At 44.8% G+C, this 23,609-nt stretch overlaps 1 protein-coding gene across 1 annotated transcript in view; it reads right to left on the bottom strand.

The window, feature by feature from the left end:
- LOC136862815 (uncharacterized) overlaps positions 1-23,369 on the bottom strand; it is a 107,304-nt gene extending 83,935 nt beyond the window's left edge. The window contains exon 1 of the mRNA XM_067139077.2: positions 23,351-23,369. The gene's annotated coding sequence lies outside the window, so the exon portion shown is untranslated. The remainder of the gene's footprint in view (positions 1-23,350) is intronic.
- Between the last annotated feature and the right edge of the window lie 240 nt (positions 23,370-23,609).

Raw genomic sequence — 23,609 nt, 5'->3', positions numbered from 1 at the left:
CAGCCACGGACGCTCTAAGTACATATATTGTGTTAGATGCATATTCCTTACCGTATAACAAGATATTTCTCTGAAATGTCTGTCACTCTGTCAATCCATTATTCAGAAGAATCAAGCTTGCCTCTTTGGGATCTTTTCTTGTGACTTGACGTAGTTTGAGTCACGTAGCAGTGAATTTATATTCGGGAAACAGTGTGTTCGAACCCCATTGTCGGCACTCCTGAAGATGGTTTTCCGTGATTCTCCATTTCCACACTAGGCAAACTGAGGCCACGATCGCTTCCTGTCATATCGCATCACAACATTTGCAGCAGTCCATGTCCTTTAACTAACGGTGAAGTTAATGACAACATTTATTCCATCAGCTAAATGAAAGGAACATTACGTTTGTTCCGGAGTATCCGTAACAACTGGCACACCAAATATACGTATACTGAACTCCTTTATTATTACTAATGTAAACTTGTCAGTCTCATGCCTCAACTACCATTGATACCAACTTTACGGTCTGATAATTGTAATTGGCCTTGCCTTACAGCTGCATGCTTATTAGTGTGTCCTATACAATACAGCTACGATCTCGAGGTTGCCCTGCGGGCTCTACAGCCATTTCCTTAAAAAATGAACCGTGCATCTTTACTTAAAGAAGCTCAAGCTGGAACAATCTAGTTTCATTGTTTGGACATGTACAGTCGCTCAAGAAAAAAAAGTATAAGCACCTGATATTGTATCTTCCTCAAATTTAATATTTTATCATATTCCATTTTAATTATCATGAAAATATAACTCACCTTCCATGTAGATACACACCATGTGGTTACCCACAACTATATCTATAGGTTAAATTGTTTCTGTGAGAAGTGCACCTGCGAGGAACTTACAGTATACAATACCATGAACTCATACTTGTTTTAATTTTATTTTAGCGACTATACATAAAGATCAGCAAACAGCAATGGTATTGCTATGGATGCCGCACTTCTGTGCTATTAAATACACGACCTTACCCCCGGACTGAGCAAGAATCATATCCTACCTCCTTTATAGGCATTGAATTCAAGGTACGACTCTCCGTCTTTCTGGGGCAAGTAATTAGGAAGAAATCGGCCGTAGCATTCCATAAGGTTATCGTTGCAGTATTGGCATAATACTGGAAATGAAAAATCATGATAAACCATGTCAGCGACAGCCAAAGGTGAGGTTTGAACCCACGCGTGCCCCGCCTCCGATAAGCTTGACCCCAAAATGTAGACTAGTTAACTGGTGTTCAGCACACTCTTAAACCACAAAGATTCTAATTCCAGATTTCTGTAAATTATTTGTTTGAAAAGGAAATGTGGTACACTACTGTACTCTTTTAGTTGTCTGTCTGTCAGGTCAACAGCCCAGAGGCTGGTTGGATCCTCAAATAGCACCACCAAAGGTTATGCGGTTATAAGGAAACCCCAAAAACCAATGTCAGCACCAAAATGAGGCGTACTAGGCAAGATGAGGAGTGAGGTAGTTTGCCATTGCTTTCCTCACTGGGTCAGAAAGTACTATTGCAGCACGACTGACCCTGTGAGCAGCACCTTTCATAACACTCAGATGCACTAGTTGTGCTCTGAATGTCATTACTCAGCACTACCCATACCCAGCAGCTTCCATATTGTCACAGCCATGGATGTTGACTGGGACTTCGGTGGAAGCCACACTTTACTCTGGCCTGTGCCAAGAGATGCAAACGCACAGCTACATAACCAAGTCGTGCAGCAACTCGTTCGGTACTTATTTTATTATGCTGATGTATGTATGTATGTATGTATATGTATGTATGTATGTATGTATGTATGTATGTATGTATGTATGTATGTATGTAGAGTCGTCAGTCCTACCGAGCTCGATAGCTGCAGTCGCCTAAGTGCGGCCATTATCCAGTATTCGGGAGATAGTAGGTTCGAACCCCGCTGTCGGCAGCCCTGAATATGGTTTTCCGTGGTTTCCCATTTTCACACCAGGCAATTGCTGCGGCTGTACCTTAATTAAGGCCACGGCCGCTTCCTGTCCCATCGTCGCCATAAAACCTGCGAAGCAAAGCAACTTGCAAAAAAAGTCCTCAGTCCGAAAGCGGGTTAGATCCCCACCAGTTCCACCGTCAGCTGTGAGACACCCTAGGCATCACTGATGAGGCCTACGAGGATAACGAGGAGTGAGATAGTTTGCTGTTGCTCTCTTCACATAGCCATCTCACATGTCAGTCTGCCAACCCCAATGAAATGTACATACAGACCGACACATTCACACCATCATAACAGGGACTGGCTGCATAAGGAATTGTGTTACTAGTGTCGCTCATTCATCGGCAAGGGTGAGACAAACAGGTCAATGGAAGTAACAAATTTGTAGTAGCCTATACCAGAAGACATACTGTACTGTAAACATTATGTCTTACCAGAAATAGATCTGGGCTTATTAAACATGCGGAAGACAATTAAAGTCTCCAGTTTAAGTAGTGGTAAGCGTTATTCGTTACGCTTTGTGGTGAATAATAACACACTCATCAAGGTAAAACACTGAGCAGTTAACTGTCTACTAACATTTTCTGCTGCACAGTATAATAACTAATAACCACCGTGGAAGGCTAATAATGCAGCTTGACCTAATGATAAGAATTCCCATCGTGTTAACGTACATATTATATGGATACCTATTCAGGCTCCATAGCTAAATGGTTAGCGTGCTGGCCTTTGGTCACGGGGGCCCCGGGTTCGATTCTCGGCAGGCTCTGGAATTCTAACCAAAATTGGTTAATTCCGCTGGCACGGGGGCTGGGTGTATGTGTCGTCTTCATCATAATTTCATCCTCATCACGACGCGCAGTCGCCTACGGGTGTCAAATCAAAAGACTAGTATCTGGCGAGCCGCACTTATCCTCGGACACTCCCGGCACTAAAAATCATGCGTAATTTCATATTTTATGGATTCCAACCAGATAATGAAGCAGGGAGGACAGCAAAAAAAAGTATTTTGGATAGATGAACACCTCAAGGACAATATGATTCAGCTACGCACCCTCACTTCGTACTGTACACTGCATCGCTAACTCTAGCGAGGGCAGCATCACGGGGAAGGTTCCCCCTGTTCACGCTTGACCTGGTGCATCGAGCCGGACACGCTTGACCTACATTCAGGGTCACCTTCCTTCTGACGTAAGAAGAAGTCTCGAAAGTGACTGCTGCGAAGGTAGCATGTGGCTGAGATGAACATCTTACGTGACTTGGATCAAACATTACAGTTCTCCATATGTCAACTTGATTTAACAATCCATCAGACCTCTCACGTCATGGAGCAAGTTCCCATGTCTTCCAGCGTTCAGTCCGCTAACCTTTAAACTCTATTCACAACACAACAAGCTTCCTCCCAAATTTTAAAATACTTTTTTAGTCACAAAAAGTGGATTCATACTCGCTGGACCGGCCGGCCGTATAGCTCAGTTGGTTATGCACTTCCTTACTGTGCTTTAGGTCCCTGTCAGTAGATTTACAGGCACGACAAGGAAAGAGGCATTTAGACGTCTCGTAAGATTAACGTTAGTTGAAGTTCATGAAGTTCAATAATAATAATAATAATAATAATAATAATAATAATAATAATAATAATAATAATAATAATAATAAATAATTCCCTATGCATCAGAATGCCTTATCCTCTTTCTCCGAAATGTGCACTCGCCTAGTTAGAGCGAAAAAGAGGGAACGATTTTCCACAATATATTTGGCCCAAACTACAGAAACGGGATCTACACAAGAAAATGAAAACCTACAACCAGTTTTCCAGTCATTGACCGGGTCAGGAATGGAATGAATGATTAATGACTGACAGATGAAATGAAATGATATTGGAGAGTGTTTCTGGAATAAAAGATGACAGGGAAAACCGGTGTACCCGGAGAAAATCCTGTCCCGGCTCCGCTTTGTCCAGCACAAATCTCAGATGGAGTGACCGAGATTTGAACCACGGAATCCAGCGGTGAGAGGCCGACGCGCTGCCGCCTGAGCCACGGAGTCTTTCTACACAAGAAAATCCTGACAAGAAATCTACTCTAAGATAGAGAAGATCACGGACATATGCGGGCCGAGCTCGATAGCTGTAGTCTGTTAAGTGCGGCCAGTATCCAGTATTCGGGAGATAGTAGGTTCGAACCCCACTGTCGGCAGCCCTGAAGATGGTTTTCCGTGGTTTCCCATTTTCACACCAGGCAAATGCTGGGGCTGTACCTTAATGAAGGCCACGGCCGCTTCCTTCCCAGTCCTAGCCCTTTACTGTCCCATCGTCGCCATAAGACTTGTCTGTGTCGGTGCGACGTAAGGCCAATAGCAAAAAAAAAAATAATGCGGAAACGCATGCCTCGCTTTTTTTGTCACCTGCAACGGATGGGCGACTCTCGATGGACAAAATACATTTTTAACAATTTTGACGTAAAACCAAAAGCAACAATTCCCTGGCACTTTAACGCCAAGAAATACCTACGACCAGAAGACGCGCACAAACGAGGCTTTTTCAGAAGAAGCATAGTGAATTTTGGGACTTTCCGGGATGTGATGTGGGCACTGCTGCGAAGTGGTCGGATGAAAGCCCTGCTCGACACAGCGACCTAATGAGAACTTACTGGAGCAAACGAAAATTGAATAAACGCATGAATTTATAATGAAACTTACTTAATAACAACAGTAGCCATGTTATGATTGTTAGCATTGCCTCCTGTTGATCCGGAGGTTATGGGTTCAGCTCCCGGCCACACACGCATTTAAGACTGACATGGGGAGTAATTATCATACGAGCGAGTTGGCCGTGCATTTAAGGCCGCGCAGCTGTGAGCTTGCATTCGGGAGATAGTAGGTTCGAATCCCACCGTCGGTAACCCTGAAGAGGGTTTTCCACGTTGTCCCATTTTCACACCAGGCAAATGCTGGGCCTGTGCCTTAATTAAGGCCATGGTCGTTACCTCCCCAATCCTAGCCCTCTCCCATCCTTCCGCCGCCGAAAACTTCGGTGTGTTAGTGCAACGTTAAACAATTGTCAAAAAAACAGGTCCGCCTCTGTGGTGTAGTTAGTGTGATTAGCTGCCACCCCCGGAGGTCCGGGTTCGATTCCCGGCTCTGCCACGATATTTGAAAAGTGGTACGAGGGCTGGAATGGGGTCCTTTTTCCACTTCTCCAGGCAAATGCCGGGATGGTACCTAACTTAAGGCCACGGCCGCTTCCTTCCCTCTTCCTTGTCTATCCCTTCCAATCTTCCCATCCCCCCGCAAGGCCCCTGTTCAGCATAACAGGTGAGGCCGCCTGGGCGAGGTACTGGTCATTCTCCCCAGTTTCATCCCCCGATCCAGAGTCCGAAGCTCCAGGACACTGCCCTTGAGGTGGTAGAGGTGGGATCCCTCGCTGAGTCCGAGGGAAAAGCCAACCCTGGAGGGTAAACAAATAAAGAAGAAAAAGCAGTTATTATTACAAACATGTACGAATTATTTAATTAGTTTTAGTACTTTTAAACGCAAGCTACCATTGAAAAATGGTTCACCGAGAACCCTAACGACAATCAGGAAGCTGCTTGGTATGAGAAGTACTGCATGTAATCTAAGAACATCAAGGTTGACAGCTACAGGTGTCGTTTACTAACTTCGTGTTCTTTCTAATATTCGGGCCGCGAGTGATCCTTTGTATACACTTTCTGAAAAAAAAAAAAACCTGAGTGGGCTCTTGTAAAGAAGAATGTGTGTCAACCTCTTGTATATGTCGTCCTGTGATATAGTATTTCGTAATAAAAATTTATTGGCTTAATGCGGGTCTGAGTGGCTCAGACGGTTGAGGCGTTGGCCTTCTGGCCCCAACTTGGCAGATTCGATCCTGGCCCAGTCCGGTGGTCTCTGAAGGTGCTCACATACGTCAGCTACTTGTCGGTAGATTTACCGGCACGTAAAGGAACTCTTGTGGGACTAAATTCCGGCACCTTCGAGTCTTCGAAAACAGTAAAATTAGTTAGTCGGACGTAAAACCAATAACATTATTATTATTATTATTATTATTATTATTATTATTATTATTATTATTATTATTATTATTATTATTATTATTATTATATGTAATCAGCCAGCATTCCTCCGGAACTTAACACGGGGAGATATAAATAAAATAAGGGAACACCTTAATATTTCTCTTGAAGTTGGCTCGGAAAGGTAAAATAAGGAATCACCTTACCAACCCTGCGAAAAATTAGTGGAGGAGATGAAATTTGGAATCACCATAGCATTTCTCTGAGAGCTTATTCAGGGCGGTAAAATGAGGAATCTCCAACATTCCTTTGAAGGCTCCTACTACTTAGGCCCCATGATGATTTAAAGCAGGACCAGTTAACTTTTAAGGCTTCCGAGTAATAAGCAAAGCGCATAAACTTGTCGTTACGTGACTTTAAATCTAGTACAAACAATCCGAAGAACCTACAATTTTACGAGGAATCAGAACTGTAGGGTGCTGATTTATCATGAAAGACCTCTCGTGCTTGACGTAGGATCAGAACTGTGGAGAAATTGTCGAGATTATGAATATTAATCTTGCAACAGTTAGCCACCGGGTCCTACAGTTACACGCAAGTCAGAATCAAATGAACGTGACTTTTCATTCAAACTCACGTGTGTAATAGCCGGTATTCGAACGACGGGCACCTTATTGCAAAATAAACGACCATATAATTTCAGTTACCACGCCACTCAAGACATTTTGTGCAGCTACTGCGTAGTAAAGATGATTAGTTCTCCTGCCTCGGTAGTTATTCATCAGACGGTCGACTGTTCAAGTCTCGGGACATAATAATGTTATTGGCTTTACGTCCCAGTAACTTCTTATACGGTTTTCGGAGACGCCGAGGTGCCTAAATTTAGTTCCGCAGGAGTTATTTTACGTGCCAATAAATCTACCGACACGAGGCTGACGTATTTGAGTACCTTCAAATACCAGCGGACTGAGCCAGGATCGACCCTGCCAAGTTGGGGTCAGAAGATCAGCGCCTCCGCCATCTGAGCCACTCAAGGCTCGGGAAGGAATCCCAGTACAGTCGGATGATATTTAAGTACCCTAAATACGAGAGGCCTGTACCAGTGGAACTCCCTTTTTTTTTTTTTTTTTTGCTTTACGTCACAGATATGTCTTATGGCGACGATGGGATAGGAAATGCCTAGGAAGTGGAAGGAAGCGCCATGGCCTTAATTAAGGTACACCCCCGACATTTGCCTGGTGTGAAAATGGTAAACCACGGAAAAACCACCTTCAGGGCTGCCGACAGTGGGGCTCGAACCCACTATCTCCCGATTACTGGATACTGGCAGCACTTAAGAAACTGCAGCTATCGAGCTCGGTGAACACCTTTACAGGATAAACTCCGTATATTGTAATACCTCGACCAACAACGGATGAAGGAACATTGAAATTAGAGTATTATTATCACAAGGCAAATCCGAATGGTTCGATCAGGGGCTAGGGCAACTTTCGTCAAGCATTCAGATGTCTATATCCATTCTTGCATTTATTTATTTATGTCTGTTCCTTTGTTTAAACATCATGCCTACATACATACTGGAAGGGAGATAGTTTAAAGCTGGACGTTTTTAACGGAGTATGTACATAACATATCATGGTCCTCTAGATATTAACATCGCTGTTTCCGATTGGCTAACCTGAGAGTGATTGCTAGTGCGTAGTGCTGCTACGTATCTAAGGCTAGGTTGGTGGCCTGAGAAGCGCACTCAGCCTCTGGTAACGACTGAATAGAAAAGTGGGTTTTTCAGTCATCCTGGAAGTGGCTCTCCATGGTTTCCCCAACGTCAACTCCATGCAAATGCCAGGATGGTACCCAACGTGTGGATTTCGGGCGCTTCTCTCCTAATCCTATGCACAGCAGTAGAGCCACCATATTTGACAAAACTTTAGATGCATGAAGTTTAACGGACTGATGATCAAGTTGTCGCAAGTCAGCAACAACAACTACTACTCTGCACTAAAAATGCCAATAAGAACAGCGTAGGGAAATTTTAGAAAGAGGTGAACATATAAGAAGTGTGAATGGTAACGAAAATATATTTGGCAGTTCTCTAAAGAAGAATGCTGGCTCCGCGGTGTAGGGGTAGCGTGCCTGCCTCTTACCCGGAGGCCCCGGATTCGATTCCCGACCAAGTCCGGGATTTTTACCTGGATCTGAGGGCTGGTTCGAGGTACACTCAGCCTTCGTGATTACAATTGAGGAGCTATCTGACGGTGAGATGGCGGCCCCGGTCTAGGAAGCCACGAATAACGGCCAAGAGGATTCGTCGTGCTGACCACACGACACCTCATAATCTGCAGGTCTTCAGGCTGAGCAGCGGTCGCTTGGTAGGCCAGAGCTCTTCGGAGATGTTGCGCCATGGGGTTTGGTTTAGTTTTCGAAGGAAATATGTACGTCCGGCTCTGGCTGAATGGTCGGCGTACTCAGAGGAACCCGGGTTTTACTCTCGGCCGGGTCTATGATTTTAGCTGCGTATAGTTAATTCCTGTGGCTCGGGGACTGGATGTTAATATATATGTGCACAATGTATCAAACTACCAATCACCAGAGAAACATTTAAGGTGAATACATCCCTCAGCATAGGGTTGGTGTCAGGAAGGGCATCCGTCCGTAAAACTGGGTCAAGTCAATATCATCACATACCGACCGCAAGGAATTGGGAGAAAGTCAAAAGAAGGTAGCTATGTTAAGTCCTCAGCCCGAAGGCTGGTTGAATACCCAATAACTCCACCATCATCTGGCATAGATAGCCTGGGCGGCACTAAAGAGGCTTACTGGGGAAATAGGGAGTGAGATAATTAACCGCTGTTTTCCTTACTGACAAGAATAAAGGCAGAGAGGATTTGTCGCACTCCGTGGCTCAGGCGACAGCACGCCGGCCTCTCACCGCTGAGTTCCGTGGTTCAAATCCCGGACACTCCATGTGAGATTTGTGCTGGACAAAGTGGAGGCGGGACAGGGTTTTCTCCGGGTACTCCGGTTTTCCCTGTCATCTTTCATTCCAGCCACACACTTTCCAATATAATTTCATTTCATCCGTCATTCACTAATTATTGCCCCAGAGGAGTGCGACAGGCTTCGGCAGCCGGCACAATTTCTATTCTTGCCGCTAGATGGGGGCTTCATTTATTCCATTTCTGACCCGGTCAAATGACTGGAAACAGAGTGTGGATTTTCATTTTTCACTACGTGTCATCTAGAAATCTGCAGGCCTTCTATCAGATCAGCTGTCGTTTGGTAGGCCAAAGTCCATCAGAGTTGTAGAGCCATGGAGTTTGGTTTCCTCACTGAGCCATAAGGTCTTATCGCATGTTAGTCCGGCAAGCCCACTGTAAAGAGCACACTATGGCCCGGTTGTATAAAGACATCTGACTGGAGATCAATTAAGAACTTAGTTCTGAAAATGAACTGAGATTACGACTTCATCGCGTTGTATAAAACTGAACTCGGTTTACACATGTGTAGTTCAAATGTAATCGGAGTTCAAAAAAGTGGACGTGGCAACACCGCAAAACAAATGAAATACGAAATAGCTTGGCCCTTTGGATAATACATAAATGGCGGGATTGACCTGGCCGTGACTGTAAATAAATGAAATACGAAACTGCCGTGACTGTCGAAGGAGGAGAAGAAGATAATGAAATGGAAGGAAATTCAAAGGAGCGTTCTGCGAATTTCACACCGAAATAAAAGGACGATCTGGTGGATATTGTACTATCAAGGTACAAACATATAATAAAAAATAAAAGAACCGATATGGTGACATCAAAGTTGAAAGAGAAAGCCGTTGACTTGTCAATTTGAAGAGATCTCCAACAACCATTTGAAAACTTCTTGTAGCATAAAACATACACATGGGTGACAGGCGATAATTTCTTTGAGTAGGTTTTTGTAGTGTGTCCCTTAACTTCAGTTCCAGTCGTTCCCCAACATCTTTCGAGAAACGAAATCTCATTTTGAACATTTGATCACTCATTTAAATCATCGGATTCCGTCTGTACCGAAAGACGCGAGGAGCTCCTCGTAAAATCAACTCTTCTTCATCAGACGAAAAGTCGGAATAATCTGACATCCCTGCTAAATAAAAAAAATGTATATATTACACAGTTGCTTTGTTTTGTAAACTTGAAACATAATTTAAAATAATTCATTATTGAAGCAGTATCATAAAACTAAGTAACAACAACGCGTTGGTATGGCAGTAGTCTATTGTTTATATGATATTCACATAACCTCACTTCTGAAAAAATCGAGCGATCTTTAGCAATATCATTTAACTACTAGCATTCAAGATATTTATAACTCATCTCGATATTATTAAGGTGCGGTATTCTTACGCAGATACGATAGAAGGAAACACTTCTCAAGTCTTCAGGGCTAGTTCAATGTTTAATATGAATGATAATGATCTAAGTTCAAGGAGATTAACCGACGAATATTCGCCAGTCAAATCTGAACTTAGATCGAGACGAGATGATCTTAGATTAGCGTTTATACAACGGAAAATCGAAGTTCAACTTGACTGGCAGCCATTTTTCCTCGTTAAACTCAGATCAAATGTTTTATACAACCGGGCCTATGAGGGACATGTTCACACCATTACTAGCATCACTAATACCTCGGTCACTTTCAAATGGAAAAGTCACAGCATGGTAAACACTGTCTCTCTGAAAAGTAAACTCGTGTCCTTGTCCCGAGGTGGTGTAGACCGCTTCAAGCACAACCCCAACGAAGGCGAGCTGCATGCTCTATCTTAATCACATACCAGCTATCCTGCCCTTCTTAAATCTCTGGCAGTATCGGAAATCGAACCCGAGCACACGAGGACAGCAGCGAATGGCGCTAACCGTTTTTGGGCTTGTAAGCCGGTACTCTGTTATAATGAATATCTAGGAGACAAATTGAATTAGCTGCTAAAGATTCCTACCGTGAATAATAGAGGTGAAACTGTGATCGTTATACAGTAACAACAATGCTAGCTAGGAAAAAGTTAGGAGGTGTTGAGCTGGAGTTTTGAGGGCACAGCGGCCTTGGGAGGGTTATTTAAGAACCATTGGAGTATAGTAATTTTGTCAATTGCTGTGGTCTAGGGTTACGCATAGTAGCTTCCCGCCCGACAACTCGGTCTGGATTTGCGGTTCAGTCAACAATTTAACATACACCTAAGAGTCTGGATAAGAAACATTTAGGCCTATGTCCACAACAAAGGCCCCACTCCCCGATAATGGACCTAGTAATGAAAATCTAGGCCTATATTCGTGATCACCTCAACTGTTATAACTCGTAAGGCAAAATGCATCAGATACAAAAGATTTAAAATTGAATGGCCTACATTTTGGTCCTGTGCACTTCTTAGACAGAACTAATATTTTCGGATATATTTGTAAGTTTGAGAAAAATTGCATAATCAAGAGTCTGTTATTATTTCTCGTACGGTACGAGTAGAAACGCATCATACGTAATAGTTCATCATCTGTTTACCCTGCAGGGTCGGTTTTTCCCTCGGACTCAGCGAGGGATACCACCTCTACCGCCTCAAGGGCAGTGTCCTGGAGCTTCAGACTCTTGGTCGGGGGATACAACTGGGGAGAATGACCAGTACCTCGCCCAGGCAGCCTCACCTGCTATGCTGAACAGGGGCCTTGCGGGGGATGGGGAAGATTGGAAGGGATAGACAAGGAAGAGGGAAGGAAGCGGCCGTGGCCTTAAGTTAGGTACCATCCCGGCATTTGCCTGGAGGAGAAGTGGGAAACCACGGAAAACCACTTCCAGGATGGCTGAGGTGGGAATCGAACCCACCTCTACTCAGTTGACCTCCCGAGGTTGAGTGGACCCCGTTCCAGCCCTCGTACCACTTTTCAAATTTCGTGGCAGAGCCGGGAATCGAACCCGGACCTCCGGGGCTGGCAGCTAATCACGCTAACCACTACACCACAGAGGCGGCTTTACGTAATAGTTGACAAGTTATATTTTGCGCAACTCGTGTTGTTGTTGTTTTTGTTGTTGTTGTTGTTGATGATGATGATGATGATGATGATGATGCTTGTTTAAAGGGGTCTAACATGTAGGACATCGGCCCCACAACCCGTGTTATGTACATTAATTCTAGTACACAAACTGGCGAACACTGAACTTAAATACTGACTTTCTAGAAATTCTGTTTTGCAATTTTCCCGTAAAGTCGACACAAGTCCGCCTCTGTGGTGTAGTGGTTAGCGTGATTAGCTGCCACCCCCGGAGGTCCGGGTTCGATTCCCGGCTCTGCCACGAAATTTGAAAAGTGGTACGAGGGCTGGGACGGGGTCCACTCAGCCTCGGGAGGTCAACTGAGTAGAGGTGGGTTCGATTCCCACCTCAATCATCCTGGAAGTGGTTTTCCTTGGTTTTCAACTTCTCCGCCAGGCAAATGCCAGGATGGTACCTAACTTAAGGCTACGGCCGCTTCCTTCCCTCTTCCTTGTCTATCGCTTCCAATCTTCCCATCCCGCTACAAGGCCACTGTTCAGCATAACAGGTGAGACCGCCTGGGCGAGGTACTGGTCATCCTCCCCAGTTGTATCTCCCGACCCATCGTCTCACGCTCGAGGACACTGCCCATGAGGCGGTAGAGGTGGGATCCCTCGTTCAGTCCGAGGGAAAAACCAACCCTGTAGGGTAAACAGACTAAGAAAGAAAGAAAGAAAGAAAGAAAGAAAGAATATGGGAAGCATTCATGATTCTCATGACCTGAAGGACGATGGTGCTCACATCGAGGGTTTTGGGCGACGCAAGAAAGTGAAAGGGCTAGGATTGAGTAGGCATGGCCATGACATTAATAATTATTGAGATACAGCCCCAACATTTGCCTGTTGTGAAATTGGGAAACCACGGAAAACCATTTTCAGGGCTGCCGACTGTGGGATTCTAACCCACCATCTCCCGAATGCAAGCTCACAGCTACGCGACTCAAACCTCAAATCTAAATACACGAGAATTTAAATCCTAGAAGAAATCTGCGGTGGGTACAAAAGTACAAAGTGAAGAGCCACTCAGTGATTGGGTTCAAAAAGTATTGAAAGACAAGGTCTCATAATTCGACAACTTACAGTTGTAGGTAAAAGACACAGAGACCGACTGTGTTTACAAAATGGTGGAGCCTCGTCCTATAATTGTATGAAAGTGGATTTACTTGTTCAGTTTTCGAAATTTGCGCCTTAACTTAACGCAATGTCCGCCTCTGTGGTGTAGTGGTTAGTGTGATTAGCTGCCACCCCCGGAGGCCCGGGTTCGATTCCCGGCTCTGCCACGAAATTTGAAAAGTGGTGCGAGGGCTGGAACGGGGTCCACTCAACCTCGGGAGGTCAACTGAGTAGAGAGGGGTTCGATTCCCTCCTCAGCCATCCTCGAAGTGGTTTTCCGTGGTTTTCCACTCCTTCTCCAGGCAATTGCCGGGATGGTACCTAACTTAAGGCCACGACCGCTTCCTTCCCTCTTCCTTGTCTGTCCCTTCCAATCTTCCCATCCCCCCGCCAAGACCCTGTTCAGCATAGCAGGTGAAGCTGCCTGGGCGAGGTACTGGTCATACTCCCTAGTTGTATCCCCCGACCCAGAGACTGAAGCTCCAGGACACTGCCCTTGATGCAGTAGAGGTGGGATCCCTCGCTGAGTCCTAGGGGGAAACCGACCCTGGAGGGTAAAAAAGATTTAGAAGAAGAAGAACTCGACACAAACAAAAACTGAACTCAATCTACTTTCGATTTTTTATATTTCATTCAACATAAATAATCCACTCTTTAATTTTCAACATCATTCTGTCAGTCCAAAGCGGAGATGTCTGTGCGAAGTCGAAAAACCTTTACGTCGTTGAGATCAACTCATGGTCATGATTTGAGATAAGGTACCTTTCCTACGCCGGCCCCGCTGTGTAGGGGTAAGCGTGTCTGCCTCTTACCGGAGGCACGGGGTTCGATTCCCGGCCAAGTCAGGGATTTTACCTGCATTTGAGGGCTGGTTCGAGGTTCGAGCCTACGTTATTACAATTGAGGAGCTAACTGATGATGAGATAGTGGCCCTGCTCTAGAAAGCCAAGAATAACGGCCGAGAGGATCCGTCGTGCTGACCACAGGACACCTTGTAATCTGTAGGCCTTCGGGCTGAGCAGCGGTCGCTTGGTAGGCCATGGCCCTTCGGGGTTGTTGCGCCATGAGGTTTACCATTCCTACAAATTCCTGGAGTGAACGGGGTGAATTTGCAGAAACCGATTTCAAGTTGAATGCTAATGCACTGACAAGGAACGCTCGTTTGATTGTGCCATGGATGACATTGTTACATTACTGCAGTGTACAATGGCGGAAGAGCTGGAAGGTGCCCGCTGGCATTTGAACCTGTACTTTTAGATTTGTGTTAAGTAGGTCCTGCTAGTCGTGGCCCAAGGGCGTGATTATAGGGCTTCAAGACATCCTCTTCAGTGTGTACTACCCACGTAAGTTTCCTTGATGGCTCATTTCCCTAGTCCTCACAAATATTCGGTCAACGTTGAATGCAGAGCTAGCAACTTTGGAACTTGAAGTGCCCTTCGACCGCCCTCACATCTCATGGGTTTATTACAAAATGTTCCCTTTTCTCATACTTTCCATATTAGTGTGCTGTGTTCTAGTGTTGATATCTTGTTCTCTGTACTTCATTTGCAGTGATTAAGCTTATTCTTACAAGTTGCTTCACGTCGCACCGACGCAGGTAGGTCTTATGGCAACGATGGGAAAGGAAAGATCTAGGAGTAGGAACGAAGTGGCCGTGGCCTTAATTACGATACAGCCGCAGCATTTTTCTGGTGTGAAAATGGCAAAGCACGGAAAACCATTTTCAGGGCTGTCGACAGAGGGATTCGAACCCACTATCTCCCGAATGCAAGCCCACAGCTGCACGCCCCTAATCGCACGGTCACCTCGCCCGGTAGTAATTAAGTGAACTAGATAATCACTATGGGTGAAGCAACACCAACGGCATCACATCTCAGGAGCTCCGAACTCGTCCTCGGAGTGGGTACTCCTACTGTACAACCGCATCACATCTCAGGAGCTCCGAACTCGTCCTCGGAGAGGTACTCCTACAGTACAACCGCATCACATCTCAGGAGCTCCGAACTCGTCCTCGGAGAGGTACTCCTACAGTACAACCGCATCACATCTCAGGAGCTCCGAACTCGTCCTCGGAGAGGTACTCCTACAGTACAACCGCATCACATCTCAGGAGCTCCGAACTCGTCCTCGGAGAGGTACTCCTACAGTACAACCGCATCACATCTCAGGAGCTCCGAACTCGTCCTCGGAGAGGTACTCCTACAGTACAACCGCATCACATCTCAGGAGCTTTGACTTTGAAAAAGTGCGGTTTGTGTCACTTAGCCATCAGGTTGTATTCGGGAGACAGTGGGCTGGAACCTCACTGTCGGCAACCCTGAAGATGGTTTTCTATGGTTTCCCATTTTCACATCACGCAAATGCTGGGACTGTACCTTAATTACCAGCACGGTCGCTTCCTTCCCACTCCCAGCCCTTTCCTATCCCATCGTCGCCATAACACCTCTCTGCGTCGGTGTGACGTAAAGCAGATTGCGTCATTTGATGCCCCCACTCAGTAAGTGTATAGAACGAGTTGCTGCTTATAAGTTAAAACACATTATAAGCAGGATGCTGGCAAGACCTAGTGTTTACAGTGCACTAGTATAGGCTAGAGCAATTTTGTTACTTTCATTGATCTGTCTTTGTCGTATACTTGGCTTTGACAATATGAAAGTGACTGAGGTATGAGCGATGCTAGTAATGCCATTCCTTATGCAGCCAGTCCCTGCTATGAAATGGTGTGAAACTATTGCTCATAGGGTCGATTGGTGCATGCATTTCAGTGGGCTTGGCAGACTGATATGTAATAGCAACTTCTGGCTCAGTGAGGAAAGCAACGGGAAACTACCTCACTCCTCATATCCCTAGTACGCCTCTCCAGTGATGCCTAGGCCATCTATGACAGCTGATGGCGGAGCTGTTGAGGATCCAACCAGCCTTCGGGCTGATGACTAAACATACATACAAGCAGGATGAGATCGTTTTGTGCGTCTCATATCAGCGAACAACGACATCTCAAAAAAATATACCGCGATAATGATTGAGCAATGCTATCGTTTGTCACTTAGCTTATTTTCCATTACTGACTAATAAAGATGGTTTCAGCATCTTAGATACAGTATTCAACAAGAGGTGCAAGAAGCATCCTTGTTAAAGTAAAATAAGGAATATAGCAGAGAAGTATGAAATTGTCATTTTTGAACAAATGTTTCATTTTAGTAAACATAGGAACCAAATGCATTACCATGTAGAAGAAGTTTTCCCCATAATTAATTAGACTTGCATATGTCTAATACCTCGATTTGTTAGTATTTTCTTTTTACCGAGCTTGATAGCTGCAGTCACTTAAGTGCGGCCAGTACCCAGTATTCGGGAGACAGTAGGTTCGAACCCCACTGTCGGCAGCCCTGAAGATGGTTTTCCGTGGTTTCCCATTTTCACACCAGGCAAATGCTGGGGCTGTACAGTAATTAAGGCCACGGCCGATTCCTTCCCACTCCTAGCCCTTTCCTGTCCCATCGTCGCCGTAAGACCTATCTGTGTCGCTACCACGTAAAGCAAGTAGGAAGAAAAAGTTAGTATTTTTTAGGAACTCGATGAACATGAGAAATATAACATTATAGCGCGCAATTACGATTTCTGCGTATATTTTTGTCACGTTATTGCAAACTTTTTCTCGGGACCGCAAAGCAACGCACTTTTTAAAATATGCCTCTTTTAATTTTAATTTCTATGTCCTTAGGTATCTCTTCACGTGTATGTATGAAGTAAACATGCATGTACCGAGCGAGCTGGCCGTGCGGTTAGAGCCACACATAGCTGTGAGCTTGCATTTGGGATATGGTTGGTTCGAATCCCACCGTAGGCAGTCCTGAAACTGTTTTTCCGTGGTTTCCCATTTTTACACCAGGCTGTACCTTAGGGCCACGGCGGCTTCCTCTCCTAACCTTGCGTAGCCGAAAATCTTCGATGTGTTAGTCAGACATTAAACATGCATTTATGAGCTATTGTTCTGAGTTCGCTTTACTCCATTTCACCATTTATTTCATTTCTCTTTGGTTGGCATGACTGCAGAAATGAACGCTCAAGAGGCGCTCTCCTCCCTTCCCCGTCAACACTTTGCCACCGTGCGAGCTGGCCGTGCGGTTTAGGGGCGCGCAGCTGTGGGCTTGCATTCCGGAGATAGTGGATTCAAACCCTAATGTCGGCAGCCCTGAAGATGGTTTCCCGTGTTTTCCCATTTTCATACCAGAAAAATGCTGGGGCTGCACTAGGCTGATAAAGGCCACGGCCGCTTCTTCCCTACACCTAGCCCTTTCCTGTCCCATCGTCGCCATAAGGCCTATTTGTGTCGGTGTGACGTAAAGCCAATTGTAAAAAAAAAAAAGAAACACGTTGCCATAAGAAACTCGCGCGCACAGTAGCCTGCGTAACATGAGCAGTAATAATAATTTCGTGTGGCTATTTCTAGCCTAGTGGAGCCCTTGTAAGGGAGACCCTCCGATGAGGGTGGTTAGCATCTGCCATGTGTAGGTATCTACGTGTTATTGTGGTGGAGGATAGTGTCATGTGTCGAGTGTGAGTTACAGGGATGTTGGGGACAGCACAAACACGCAGCCCTTGAGCCATTTGAATTAACCAATGAAGGTTAAAATCTCTGACTCGGCCGGGAATCAAACCCGGGACCCTCTGAACCGAAGGCCAGTACGCTCACCATTCAGCCAACGAGTCGGACAACATGAACAGTGCCTGGCATGGACGGCAGTAACCAAGTTCTTTCAGTTCTCCATAGGACCGTCCTGGACCAAAACTTGCTTTCAGTGACAAATCCCATGAAGACTCAACATCCAGGTTCATTTTTGCCCTAGATGAAGCAGTTCCTTGCGAGATTTAAGAACTGTTCATTATTTAATGTAACATTAGCTACATTAGTGAACATGCCACTGAAGTGACGTCACGTATTTACAGAGACCTGACAACTAAGTGACATATTCACTGGCTTCTCACTAAGGTGGCCGTGGGTCGAATCCTGGCCAATGCTTGTGGAATTTTTGAAATGAAATGGCATGTCTCTGTGGTTCCCATGCCACATATATTCAAGTCTATATATCAACAGTCACTCATAACTATTGTACAAGCGTGCTTGCTTTTCGCTTTTCCAGTTCACAGGCTTTAGTGGATACAAAACTCAATACTGACTTTTGTACTTCACTGCGTGCTCTTCTGTAAACGACCTAAACTTCAACTAAATATGAATCTCTTCTTCACCTTCTTCTACCGCTTTTCGCACGCTGTGGGGTCACTGGTGTGAACTATGTCGCACATGACGATTTGGCCCTGTTTTATAGCCGAATGCCCTTCCTGACGCCAACTTTATATGGAGGGATGTAATAGCCATTGCCTGTTTCTTTGGTGGTTGGTATTGTAGTGCGTTGTCTCTAAATGAAGATGAAAGTGTTGGGACCAACACAAACACCTAGTCCCCGAGCCAGAATAATTAATCACACGCGATTAAAATCCCCGACCTACCGAGCTCGATAGCTGCAGTCGCTTAAGTGTGGCCAATATCCAGTATTCGGGAGATAGTAGGTTCGAACCCCACTGTCGGCAGCCCTGAAGATGGTTTTCCGTGGTTTCCCACTTTCACACCAGGCAAATGCTGGGGCTGTACCTTAATTAAGGCCACGGCCGCTTCCTTCCCACTCCCAGCCCTTCCCTGTCCCATCGTCGCCATAAGACCTATCTGTGTCGGTGCGACGTAAAGCAACTAGGAAAAAAATCCCCGACCCGGCCGGAAATCGAACCCGGGACCCTCTGAACCGAATGCCTCAACACTGACCATTCATTCAAGGAGTCGGACAACTAAATAGGTATCTCTAAACAGTAGGCGCGTGCGCGAGATCGATAGATCACTTCGTCACTGAGATCTAAAATAAAGTTTCCTGATGTAGATAGGGCGGGGGGGGGGGGGGGGGAGACTCTATAGAAAATATTTCAAGAATGACCAAAGGTAAGTATAGAATCCAGCCGACTCCTGAATCCGTTGTACTACCACAATGACCAACACTTTAACACACTCAACAACCCTTGGTCGGTAAAAATTCTTCTAAGTAATAATAATAATAATAAGTAAAAGTAAACTCGTGTCCTCATCCCGAGGTGGTGCAGCTCTTTTCAGGCACACCCCCATTGGAGGTGAGCTGCGTGTACCATTTGAACCACATACCAGCCCTCCTGCCAGTCTTAAATTTCTGGCAGTACCGGGAATCGAACCCGGACCCCCGAGGACGGCAGCTAATAACACTAACCGTTACGCTACGGAGGCGGACATAATAATAATAATAATAATAATAATAATAATAATAATAATAATAATAATAATAATAATAATAATAATAATAATAATAATAATAATAATAATAATAATAATAATAATAATAATAATAATAATAGCCTTCGGCACCGCGTTCGATTACCGGTTGGGCCGGAGATTTTAAGCGCGTATAGTTAATTTCTCGGGCTCGTGGATTGGGTGTTTGTATTCATCTTAATGCACTCCTCTTAACATCTACCACCATAGAAACACTGCAATAGTGAATGTATCCTCCCAGATACGGTTGACGACAGGACAGGCATCCGGCCATAAAACTGGACTAAAAGCTTCGCGACTTTAACGAACACAACACAAAATTCATGCATAAGATACGCCTTCCAACTGCGACATGACGCTCATGTTACAACATATTTCAAAACATTGGAATGGCTACGCATAATCGAACGAAGGAATTTTCACCGAATGCCACTTGTTTACCAATTGCTTTCGACGAACTTACCTACTGTATATTCTAATTTTCCTTTCCTTTCCTCATTCCATGAAATTAGTACACGCTCTGGTTCCCAACTTGAAATTCCACTAAATCGAACGAAATCCTACAATCACTCTTTTCTAGTTACTGCATCACCGGGCGAGTTGGCCGTGCGCGTAGAAGCGCGCGGCTGTGAGCTTGCATCCGGGAGATAGTAGGTTCGAATCCCACTATCGGCAGCCCTGAAAATGGTTTTCCGTGGTTTCCCATTTTCACACCAGGCAAATGCTGGGGCTGTACCTTAATTAAGGCGACGGCCGCTTCCTTCCAACTCCTAAGCCTTTCCTATCCCATCGTCGCCATAAGACCTATCTGTGTCGGTGCGACGTAAAGCCCCTAGCAAAAAAAAAAAGTTACTGCATCACGACTCTGAAATACACCCTCACGGACATTCAGCACTATACTTCCTCTCATAAATTCAAATCTGACTACCGAAAGTTTTTCCCGGGCACTTATAAATGAGTTGTGTGAGTCATCGTGTGTATGTCGTGTGAATGGCTTTTCTTTTATCTATTTTGTACTTACTGTTATTATTATTATATTTTCTTTTATATATTATACACTTCAGTTATTATTATTATTATTATTATTATTATTATTATATTTCATCATCATCATCATCATCTGGTTACCCTCCAGGTTAGGTTTTTTCCCTCGGACTGAGCGAGGGATCCCACCTCTACCGCCTCAAGGGCAGTGTCCTGGAGATTCAGACTCTTGGTCGGGGGATACAACTGGGGAGTATGACCAGTACCTCGCCCAGGCGGCCTCACCTGCTATGCTGAACAGGGGCCTTGTGGAGAGATGGGAAGACTGGAAGGGATAGACAAGGAAGAGGGAAGGAAGCGGCCGTGGCCTTAAGTTAGGTACCATCCCGGCATTCGCCTGGAGGAGAAGTGGGAAACCACGGAAAACCACTTCCAGGATGGCTGAGGTGGGAATCGAACCCACCTCTACTCAGTTGACCTCCCGAGGCTGAGTGGACCCCGTTCCAGCCCTCGTACCACTTTTCAAATTTCGTGGCAGAGCCGGGAATCGAACCCGGGCCTCCGGGGGTGGCAGCTAATCACGCTAACCACTACACCACAGAGGCATTATTATTATATTTCCTATTTTATTATTTGTATTAACCGTATCTGTCAGTAGTATTATTTTTTGTAGAATTACTGTCTTACGTTTATGTTTAAATTTTAAAATTATATTATTTAAAGTGGTTAAGTGTTAGAAAGCGCCGTGAGCCGTAACTTCTCCACAAATGTAAGTCAGGAATAAATAAATAAGTAAATAAAATCGACGTTACGTACAGGCCCTAATAAATTGTGACAAAGGACAGGAATGTTGTTGTTGTTGTTGTTGCTGTTCTTGTTGTTGTTGTTGTTGTTGTTGTTGTTGTTGTTGTTGTTGTTTGGATCATCAGTACATAGATTGGATTGATGCAGACTTCATGCCACCCTATCTTGTGCTAACCTTTCATTTCTACGTAATTATTAATCTGTTTGTCATATTCACACCATGGTCTACCCCCTGCACGCCCTCAGATACCAACTGGCCGGGCCGAGTGGCTCAGACGGTTGAGGCGCTGGCCTTCTAACCCCAACTTGGCAGGTTCGATCCTGGCTCAGTCCGGTGGTATCTGAAGGCGCTCAAATACGTCAGCCTCGTGTCGGTAGATTTACTGCTACGTAAAAGAACTCCCGCTGGACTAAATTCCGGCCCCTCGGCGCCTCCGAAAATCATAAATATTTAGTTAGTAGGAATAAATCCAATAACATTAATTTAATTAAAAACCAACTGAACAAGTCATGGTTGTCTTAAGATGTGTCCTATCATTCTCTCCTCTTCTGGTTAAATTTCGCCAATTTCATTCCTGATTCGATCTACTCATCTTACCTTCAGCATTCTTTCGTAACACCACATTTGAAAAGCGCCTTCTCTTTATTTAATATACTCTTCAATAATAATAATAATAATAATAATAATAATAATAATAATAATAATAATGCTTAATAATAATAATAAAGCATTATTTTACTCAGTCAGTGTCAGTTGACTGGCGCTTCCTTTCTGAGTCGGAGATTGTGGGATGTAATCCCGGTTCAATTGATCAGCACTTAATGGCATTGAAATGGAAATGACTCATGTCATTAGATGTAATGACACGTTTAATATCCACTTCCATGGCTGAATGCATGTACGCACGAACGTCTAATAATAATAATAATAATAATAATAATTACAACCGGGCGAGTTGGCTGTGCGGTGGAGATAGTGGGTTCGAAACTCACTGTCGGCAATCCTGAAGACGGTTTTCCGTGGTTTCCTATTATCATACCAAGCAAAGCTGTACTTTAATTAAGGCCACGCCCGCTTCCTTCCCACTCCTAGGCTTTTCCTATCCCATCGTTGTCATAAGACCCATCTGCGTCTGTGCGGCGTAAAGCAAATTGAATATATATATATGTACTTTTAACGACTGTGATCAGGGGTCTTCTGAGGCACAGGACTGGGAAGGACTCAGCATGCTTCATTCTCGAATTCCTGTTATTTCTGTTCCATTTCCGTGTCTAAATAGGCCGTGTTCTATACATTTTACGAAGGCTATGGTTTTCTATACTACACACTTCCTAAAACAAAAGATTCTAAAGAAGAGTAGAGTTTATTGGGGTAATCCAACGTAAAATATGCCGATTAACCCTAGACGAACTTTGCTAGCCTTAGTCACCCTAACCGGAAGGATGGTGGTTAAATGAAATGATCGTGGTTGTCAGACAGAAACGGTTTTGAAAAACGTATCACACAACTAGCGTAGGGCGAAGTTAAAAGATTAGGGTCCACCGGAAAGGAATTCAACACAGATCACTTCAAAAACGTAACATCTTTAATCTAGTATATATAAACCTTGACGATCCACTTAGAATTGCGCAGGATAGCAGGATACATTTTTATTCTGCGTGAGGTAGAATGTTTCCACCCTCATCTTATCAATGCGGGCACTGGTCAATTATTGCACAGATCCAGTTTCGAACTCACGATCTCCGTTTCAGAATAGAGCACGTGGTTGAAGCAGACCACACGGCCTGTCTCTTTCCTCCTCTCTTCGTAGAACACAAGTGGAGTCAAACAATATTGTAACTGGTCTTGTAGTTAGAACAAAGCACAGTCTGCTGGAATGATAAGCAGAAATGCCCTTCACCAAGCTACCAGCCAACAACGATCGGCGATGTAAATGAAACGCGTTTGTCCACTTGGGAGGAGTCGCCAATGAAATATAGATTACTCTGCTAAGAGTGACAACAGGTGCTTGAAGTACTCACCCAATACACGAGCAGACCGGCCGCTGAGCTTAGACTGAGTCGGCCGGGCTGCGTGCGAGAATGGGTCAGGCGAATCGGACGGCTGGGGTGGGGGATGGGGAAACTCGTCCGACTGGTCCCACTGACCTCATGCATATAATCGAAGAATATGGTAGAGGAACATCAAGGACAAGGACCAACTTCCATTACTGTTATTACGACTTCTTACCGGCCCGTCCCCCTGCCCTCTTTCTCCAACTCCTGGAATGTGGAAAGATTT

This window comes from Anabrus simplex, chromosome 2 (genome assembly GCF_040414725.1).
Source record: "Anabrus simplex isolate iqAnaSimp1 chromosome 2, ASM4041472v1, whole genome shotgun sequence".
Taxonomy (NCBI): domain Eukaryota; kingdom Metazoa; phylum Arthropoda; class Insecta; order Orthoptera; family Tettigoniidae; genus Anabrus; species Anabrus simplex.
The sequence above is the reverse complement of the archived record's forward strand: the minus strand, read 5'-3'. Positions and strand labels throughout refer to the sequence as shown.